The following is a 10,096-nucleotide window of genomic DNA, read 5'->3' on the forward strand; positions in this document are numbered from 1 at the left end:
ATGATGCCATGGTGGTTGTAGTTAGGAAGATATTTATGATTAATTTGGATAAAGGGTGATATATGAATTTCAGATCAACGATCCATTCATGCAATGATAGAAGTATGTTCAAAACACACAAAACCATGAGGAAAGACCATAAGCTATATATGAGAGATAAATATGAAGCTAAAGTTCAAAGAAAAGGGAGTGTAGAGCTTCACTTCACCTCAAGGAAATGCTTAACCCTCCAAAATATGTATCATGTATTTACCACCACGAAAAATCTTATATCTGACTATTTGCTTACAACTCGTAGTTTCAAAGTTGTAATGAAATCTAACAGTATTATACTGTCGAAGAACCATAAGTTTGTAGGCAAAGGTTACTCCACCAATGGGTTGTTTGAGTTTAATCTGATAAATAAAGTTGATTATGTTTGTGTTTATATGCTTGACTCGTATGATTTACGATATGCTAAATTAGGACATGCTAATTATAAGTCTTTAAGAAACATGGGTAACTTAAAAATTATTCTTAAATGCAAAGTTAAGCCGTTAGAAAATGTGATGTTTGTATTTAAGAAAAGTTTGTGAAAAAAAGACTTTTCCAATTGTTAAAGAACTTTCAAACTATTAAACTTAATACATAGTGATATATGTGATTGAAAAAATACTCCAACTCATAGCGGTAACAATTATTTTATAACTTTTATTGATGATTTTTAAAAATATGTTTATGTCTATCTCATGAAAATAAAAGATGAATCATTTGAAAATTTTAATATTTTCAAAGCAAAGATTGAAAACTTTTATAATTGTAAAATAAAGTTCTTTAAATCTGATAGAGGTGGTAAATATCTTTCAAATGAGTTCATTGAATTTTGTGAGATTCATGTGATATATAGACAAAATATTGATCTATATACTCCTCAACATAATGGTGTAGTTGAACATAAAAATATGACTCTTATATATATGGTTAATCCAAAGCTTATTAATTCTGATATAGATTATAATTTATGAGGTAATCCACTGTTTAGTTTATGTTATATCTTAAATAGAGTTTCATATTATAAGTCTAACATTACACCTTATAAACTTTGGAAAGGTAGAAAATCAAATTTAAATTATTTAAAAATTTAAGATTGTATTGCTTATGTAAAGCTTATTGAATCAAAATTAACTAAACTTGATCAAAAAACCAAAATAATTGTTTTCATTGGATATTATCAAAATAGTAAGACATAGATTTATGGATATTGAAACTAAAATAATTTATAATTTATCCAAGATAAATTCAAAGAAGATTTAACTTTAAAATCACTTGATGCTCCAAAAGACAATGAAAATAATCCAAAGAAAATAATCTATGAGCATGAAAATCTTAAAATTCAAAAAAGTAAAAGATCTAGAAAACCAAAAGATTTTGGTCCTGATTTTCATCTCTACATGATAAATAGAAATGTTGTTTCTCTTTTGGAAGCTATGGCCTCTCTGGATGCCCCTTCTTGGAAAGGCTATAAAGAGTGAATTAGATTCTATTATCAAAAATAAAACTTGAATTTTGGTTTATTTACCCCTTGGTTTTAAATCCTTGAGATGCAAATAAAATTTCAATAGAAAATTTTGAACTAACGACTCTATTGAAATATTTAAAGCTAAACTTATAGTTAAAGGTTTTAAACAAAAACCTGGACTTAATTATTTTAATACCTACTCTTGTAAGTGGGATTGCATCTATTAGAACTATGGATGTTTTGGCATCAATTCACAATCTTTAAATTCAACAAATGGATGTTAAAATTAGTTTTTTAAATGATGTCTTAGAAAAACAAATTTATATGGAACAACCTGAAGGATATATAACACCAAGTCAATAAAAGAAAGTTTGCAAACTGTTAAGGCCCTTGTATGGTTTGAAATAATCACCTAAACAATGATTTTAGAATGTATGCCTTTGATAAATGCATACATAATACCAAAGTAGAAGGTAGTCATGTTATAATTATTTGTCTTTATGTAGATGACATGCTAATCATGAACAATAATGTAGAATACATACATAAAGTTAATTAGACATGAGAATGATTATTCATTAACTCAATCTCACTACATTGAGAAAAATTTAAGAAAATATAATATTTATGATTGTAAGCTAGTTGCTACTTTGTTTGATCCTAGTATTAAGCTATTGATTAACATTGGAAGAAGTATATCCAAATTAGAGTATACAAGTATTATTGGCAGTCTCATATATGTTATGAATAAAACTACACCAGACATAGCTTTTAACATGAGCAAGTTGAGCTGATATATTAGTAATCCATAACAAGAGCATTGGGATGTTATCTATAAGTCCTGAAGTACTTTAAAGGAACTCTAGATTATGAGATATTCTATGAGAAAGAAGTCATTGTACTTGAAGGCTACAGTGACACAAACTAGAATCATGATTCCAATAAGTCATTATCCACAAGTGGTTGGGTATTTACCCTTTGATCTGGAGCAATTGCTTGGGGATCAAAAAGGTAAACTATGATAACTCATTCCACAATAGAAGCAAAGTTGATAGCACTAACATAAGCTAGTATGAAAGTTGAGTGGCTAAAGAATCTTTCAATAGAGATACCATTAGAAGATAAGCCAATATCTTTTATAGCTATGTGTTGCTATAGTCAAGCAAGTATATACAAAGCAAGAAGTAATATTTATGATAAAAAATCTAGACATTAGTTTAAAGCACAATTATGTGAATAGTTTACTCAAGCTAGGAGTAATCTTAACTTAATATGTGAAATCATGTCAAAACTTAGCGGATCTGTTTACAAATAAACTTTTTCGAGAAATTCTCTATGAAGTTAAAGTCTATAAAAGTAATCACCGTTGATGAAAATCCAACCACATGATAAGAGTCAAACCATGTCTAGTGGTTTAATGAAAAAAAAAGTCTCTAAGTGATTGGATTGAGCACTTAATATTTTCTCATTCCTGATGTCAAGTATTTGAATTAAATCATTTACATCAAGTATTGCAATACAACTCATTCATTCGCATCAAGTATTACAATATATTCAAATAATTCAAATCATTGACATCAAGTATTACAATGCATTCAAATAATTCGTATCAAGTATTATAATACATTCAAATAAAATTTTTAATCATTCACATCAAGTATTGCAATACAACTCATCCATTCGCATCAAGTATTATAATACATTCAAATAATTCAAATTATTATGTTCTATGTATTGCAATGCATTTAAATAGAGGTTTGTATTACAAGATTTTGCTCACTAGCTTGAGAATTTTTCCTCGTCACTTGTTTGACTTTCTTCTTCTTCTTCTTCATTGTTTACCCATCCACTTGGTACATCATTTGGATCACATTCCTCTATGAATGTTTCATCGGCCAAGCCAACCCGTTTAATAAACGGGTCGACCCGCGTAACCCGTTTATTAAACAGGTCGGGTTCGGGTTGGGGGTATGCCAACCCGTCAACCCGGCTGACCTGTTTAATAAACGGGTTAGGCGGGTGGGTCAACCCACCAACCCGTCTGCCAACCCGCCAACCCGACCCGTCAACCTGCCAACCCAACCCGCCAACCCGTCGACCCATCAACCCGACCCGCAAACCTGAGAACCTGTTTACCCGACCCAACCCATTTATTAAATGGGTTGGCGGGTCGTGTCGGGTTACCCGTTTATTAAACGGGTCGGGTTCGTGTTTGCCACAACCGACGTGTTTAATAAACGGGTCGGGTTCGGGTTGAGGTATGCTGACCTGCCAACCCGTCGGGTCGACCCGCCAACCCGACACGATTGCCACCTCTACTTGTGGGCGAGTACAACGTAAATGTTGACACATAGTAATGTGATGGATACAAACTGATATAGAAGAAAAACCAAACAAGTTTGGAAGCAGATCAGGTCATGCTGAACATGAGCGTTTTTGCTCATGCATCGTGGTCGTCTGTTTGCATTTTGGATGAATGCTACGTGGTTTTGTTGACTTTTGAGCTTTTTAAAATGCAAATCGGATGGCCACGATGTCAGCATGAGCAAAAACGATGATGTTCAACATGACCTGATCTGCTTCCAACAAGTTTATTCTTCTTGGGCAAAATGTCAGTTTTCTACTCGTTGACAGCTCAAGATTTTGATTTGAATAGGGTATGCATCACCTGCCTTGTTACTTGATGACAAATTAGTGCAAGTTTTCAACACCATAATCCTGAAAATAAGGGGATGGTAGTGCTTTCCAACCCAGCACCCCACCCTCCTTGTCAGTTTCTGGACTCATAGTGCCCCGAGAAACCGGCAAGGTCTCAAAGACTGTACACTCATTAGATCGGTAATTTTGACCAACTGTCTCATTTTTAGTGCCATTCTGGGCTAAACTGGGTCGGCCATGATAGTTTATTGGAATGGGAGGAATCAGTACGTCCTTAACCAGTTTAACCTCATTCAGACACACATCCTAACCGACTACAAAAAGCATAGTTGCAGGCGTTTGCTTAATCTGAACTTACAGATGTATGAAATCCAACCGGCTTGTAGGGGGGGGGGGTATTGTTTGTGCTTTTCGTTGGAAAGAAACCATCTTTTTCCTCTTGTTAAGAAGGGTGAAAAACACTGTCATGAGAAATGAAAAAGAAAAAAAAGCAAACTTTCCAGTCATAATGAGTTCACGACCCCCCACCCCTATCCCTTTTCCCCCCATGTGGAAGCACTTTTCCTTTTTGAGTATCTCTTTCAAGAGAAAGTAGCTTTCCCTCGGTGGGAATGTATGGAGGTTGAGTTCAAATTGAACTCTTAATAAGATCCATAGACCTTATGGCTGGGGTGTTTTAAACAGGTTTACACCCTTGATAGACTTACCTATGTGAGTGTGAATGTGTGAGTCATCTTCTATGGACTTGGACTTTGTCTCTAGAGCACTTATGAAACTGAGATACAATATAGGATCCTTAATGTGCAGCTTGTATATATTGGTAGACACACTATGACCACCTGAAGTGAAAGTGTGTGTTACGGTGTCTGAAAAGTCAATTAGAATTCTCAATTCAAGGCTAATGCTATTGGGGTCCCACACTAACTAAGACTAAGTTGCACTAATATGGAGGTTCAAACCCAAAAGGTGTCTTTATTTATGCACTAGATCTTCGCAAACTGTCTCTTGAGTCATCTTCTTATAGTTTTGATCAATGTGAGAGATTATTGAATTTGGCTCAAAACTATTCTTAAAATTTTCATGATTTTTTCCTACTTCTCTAAGTTCATGGGTTTCTTGTCTTTCTTATAAGTTAAGTGTAATGCCCCAAAATTTCTTAACTTGACAATTAAAGTTTTCTGAGGAAAATCCCTGAAAGTTTGAACTCTGTTGTTTTGAAAACTCTTCAAAAAGTATCTTTCTATTTTGGAAATCAAGTTTTTGCAAATCTCAGGCACGTTAGCTCGACAATCCAAACATGACCACAACGAAAGATAGCAAACAACTGAAAAGAGTACTAAAGTCTTAATAAAAAGTCACTGTACAAAGAAAATCAACAGGAGGCCCAACCCCCAGTGAAAAAAAAACCCAAAACTCCAAAACCCTGCAACGATAGCCAAAAGTCTGGAAGGAAAAGTATAGCCTCGAGCCACGTTGCATGCACCGTTGATTGACTGTCGCCGCTACTCATCACCTGCCCATAAAATGGGCCAGTCTTGCAAAAAACTAGTAGGAGTGCAAAAAGAATAAGAACAACTAGAAGGTAAAGCAACTATGCATACCACAACAACAACAATGAGAAAGGATATACTACATAGGGAACTCACCAGTATGCTAGCACGTAATACCACAAGTATGCAAAAACAACAGTTGAAGGGTAAGCATGCTTAATTTAGTTATCACTTGTTAACCGACCATGTGGGTACGTACATGACACACGATCCGAAATAGTTGAAACCAATCCGAGGGTTTATTATGCTATATATCTTAAGATACCTCAGTTGACTGACTGAATCCTATCCTAAGGGGACGATCAGTGGTCGAGAGAGCAAGCCCCAAAAGGCTCAGTAGGGATGCATCCAACTTCTACAGAAGTGTTAGGCTATCTAGTGCAACTTCTTTCCCCTAATCTCCGATGACCGGGGAAGCTGAGTCTTTTGCCCGTAAATAGCCATTAATGGCATGTCTATCAGAGTTGGTACCCTTTGTTCTCTCTCTTGGCGAAGCTAGGACAAATTGAACGCGATGGGGGTTTCTTAACCGCCGCCTCATTCTTCATGCTCTGGTCCATTAGACCCAAACGAGTATCTTGCCTGTGAAGGCTCTTGAGACCCTTTAGGTCTATTCTAAATCAGTATCATTGCACGATCGAGGCCTAATCTGCCTCGTAATACTCATTGCACCATGCCAACTATATTAGTGCCGCAATAGTACCAAAAACCAAACATTTGCCCAAACTCAGAAAACAACAGCCCTTCGTTTAACGAGGCTCTTGTCTCAAGTTAGGAAAACCAATATCTCATTTTGTAACTCACTGCAGAGTTTGAACATTGATACTTGCGCTCTTATGTTAGGCTAAGCTCTACTGTCAAACCCTGTCAATCCACGGCAGGGTTGGGACTACGACATTAAAAAGAGGAGTGACATATAAATGTATGAAATAGCAGAAGCAACAACAAATGAAATCAACAGCGACCAGGATCGCAAAACCGCATCCTGGAAGTAAAAGACAATAAAGGAAAGTGCAAAAAGAGAAGCCTTGGCACATATAGCGCGACGACAACGAAAAGTAAAGTGCAGAAAGGAAACGGGACTAGGATCGCGAAACCGCGTCCTGAAAGTAAAAGACAATAAAGAAAGGTACACTAAAAGGAAAACCTTGGCACATATAGAGCAACGACAACGATAAGTAAAGTACAGTAAAAGTAAAGTGCAGTAAAAGTAAAGTGCAGAAAAGGACATACATATATACTATATGTAAATGTTTTAATTTATTAGTTAAGTCCTTTGTTTTTAGCAGTTCATTGTTTCTGTTCCTTTTTACGCAAACCTCTACCTAGAAGGGGTGCGAGGGTCTATACGCTTATGAGCATAAGTGATCACTGTCTCGGGTCGCGTAGCACGAGAAGGCTCTGTGGTGCAATCTGCAAAGGTAAAAAGGTCAATACGCCATAATACCATGAGGAACGGGTCCGATAAGACCTCCAGTGGTACCGAACCCCAAAAACTAGGGGAGGCAAGGAGCTCAGCTCCGTGCACAAGAAGGATAGAGGTAACAAGGCAGGGGAGGGAGCAAAGGCTCTCTGCCAGACCCACCTCATAGGAAACAGGGTAGAGGGGCACAACCTCCCGTTGGAAACGAATCAGGAAGAAAGTAGGGGGGCTTCACCCTCGGATGAGAGGCCGAAGGTGGAAGGGAGAGCTTCACCCCCTGCTTGCAAAATACGGGAGGCGGGGGGCAGTGCCTCGTGCCGGGAAGCAATAGGAGAGCAGGGGGAGCTTCGCCCCCTGCTGGAAAGCACAAGGCAAGGGGCAAAGCCCCCTGCCGAGGATCACAGGAAGGCAGAGGCCTCGCCGCCTTGCTAGAAAATGCAAGGCAGAGGGCGAAGCCCCTTGTCGAGAAACATAAGATGGCAGAGGCTCGCCCCTTGCCAGAAAACACAAGGCAGAGGGGGAAAAACCCCCTGCAGCAACACATAAGAAGGCAGGGAGCTCGCCCCCTACCTGAGAACATAAGAAGGCAGGGTGCTCGCCCCCTGCCGAAAAACACAAGAAGGCAAGGGGTTCGCCCCCTGTCGGAAAACACAAGGCAGGGGGGGTGAAACCCCCTGCTAGAAAACTTAAGAAGGCAGGGGGCGCACCCCCCTGCCGAAAAACACGAGAAGGCAGAGGGCTCGCCCCTTGCAGGGAAACACAAGGCAGGGGGCGAAACCCCCCTGCCGGAAACCACCAACCCCTCCTACCGAAAAGCAGAAAGGAGGCATAAGGGGCCACCCTCCTGCCGGAAAACCAACGGTGGCAGGGGCCCACCCCTCTGCCAGAAAGCCTAAGAAGAAGGCAGGGGGCACCCCGCTGCCAAAAGCCACCCCCTCTCTGCCCTGCCAAGGCCGCAGGCAGAGGGGTTCACTTCCCCCTCTCTTGCAGGAAAACAAGAAGATAAGGGAGAGGGGGACTCACTTGGAGGTCGCCAGCGGAGACAGATGGCGCCAAACGGAGGCGGATAGTGGGTGTCGACGACGACGGGTGGTAGGGACGGCGAGAAGGAGAGGGAAGCCGAAGAAAGGGGGAAATCGGGGGAGCCGAGAGGCGGGAGAAGGGGCGTCGAGGAGAGGAGAGGCGACGGGGAGGGGAAGCATTTGATGCTTCCCCCCTGCTTCATTTATAAGCAGCAAAGGGGGCGGGCACCGCTCGATAGGCCCTTACTGCCTACCGATAGCCCTCCTCTTTACGGGACTCAGATCCGGATCGGATCCAGATCCGACCCGGGTCCATATTTTTTCCTGGGTTTTACATTTAGTCTCATATTGAAAGTTGTAGGAACTTTTTTTATCCTTACGTAGAGGGGTAGTGCCTTAAAGGATAAGGTCCTCAAAGGGCATTGAATATTGAGCTTGTGTATCTCTTTATTCTTAAATTTTGAACTTTAGATCTTGAATCTTAGATCTTTATTTTTTACTTGAGTTTGGGTTTGACCTCTCTTTTTAGTACTTGGAACAAATTTAATCCTTAAGTCTAAAATTGACCTTTGACCAAGCCTTAAAATTGTTATTGACTTTGCATTTATCTTTGAATCTTCTTTTATCTTATCTGGATCCGTATGGACCAAGTCCAATGTTGTTGCATGGGGCTTTTATGGTCTTAACGGTCCACTAGTCGCCCCTTCTTTGATTATTGACTTTTTAACCCATCCTAGATGGTCTTGACCCTGATAGTCTCATTTTGGACTTGATCATTGCCCTTTTGGTCCAGTTTTTTGCCCTTAGATTCCTAGCCATTTGGGCATTGATGATGGCCCGTCATGCCCATTTATTCTTAGTTGTTTGGACTCATTTAAGGCCCTTTTATGAGTTTTATGGGTGGCCTAGGAGCTAGGGCCTATATAAACTAATCTCTCTCATAAGCTTGGCTCTCTTCTACTCTATGTTGTTGCAAGATTTAGATCCGATTGCAATTCGGATTTATTTCTAAGATTCATACTTGCTTACAGTCTCAATCTATACTCTACAGTCTCAATCTATACTCATTTGAATGCAGGATCCATACTCATATTTGAACTCATGATCCATACCCAATTCGAGCTTAAATCTTCTTTTCCTAATCAAGAGGTTGTTTCAAGGCGTCCCTCACCCTGTGCAGGGCGTTGATCGATTTTTCATGAAAAGGAGAAAGCTCGATTGTACTGGGAGCATAGTTGCACGAGTATCTATTGCATCAAAAACTTGATCTTAAGTAGAGTAACTATCCAAAGATAGCGTGTATACACGTGCTGCCTCAGAGCATACCTGACCTACTAAGTTAAGGCATAAGTTTTTCTGCTTTTGGGCCCCATAACTGACAGATTGTCAGCCAAAGATGGAGGGCACTAGGTGTAGCGGCACACTGAAAGCATGCCATGTGATGGCACCTGATCCTGGCTCCATCCTTAACCACAAGGCCGAAACTGAGCCTACTCCCGGGTAGGCAAGGAGGACATGGAGTTTTACGCCAGCATACTCGGTGATCGAGGCTGTTTTTTCCTCCAGTTAAAAAAAAAGAAGTTTCTACTGTATTGCGCTTGTATTTCATGTACATTTTGTAAGCATATTATTCCGAAGATTTTATATTCGTAATCGTAGTTGTCGGGTTGTCAGAATGCGAAATTTGGCCTTCATTGGGCCAACAAGGTCAGACCGAGAGTTTTTCCACTCTGCACGCCATCTGTCAATAGGTGGTGGGGTGTCTCCATCCCCACTGGACCTGCTGTACAAAAGCCAGAAGCTTTCTCCTAATGAATGAAAAGTTTCAGTGCCGGTTCAAAGCTATATAATTTAACAGTCTTGCTCTAATTGTCGTTTGTATTCCAGGATTTCTTGTCATGTATTTGTTTGGTTTCTGACGTTGGGCCCACTGTGCTGTTTCATG

This window comes from Nuphar pumila, chromosome 17 (assembly GCF_984573655.1).
Source record: "Nuphar pumila chromosome 17, dmNupPumi1.hap1.1, whole genome shotgun sequence".
Lineage (NCBI taxonomy): Eukaryota > Viridiplantae > Streptophyta > Magnoliopsida > Nymphaeales > Nymphaeaceae > Nuphar > Nuphar pumila.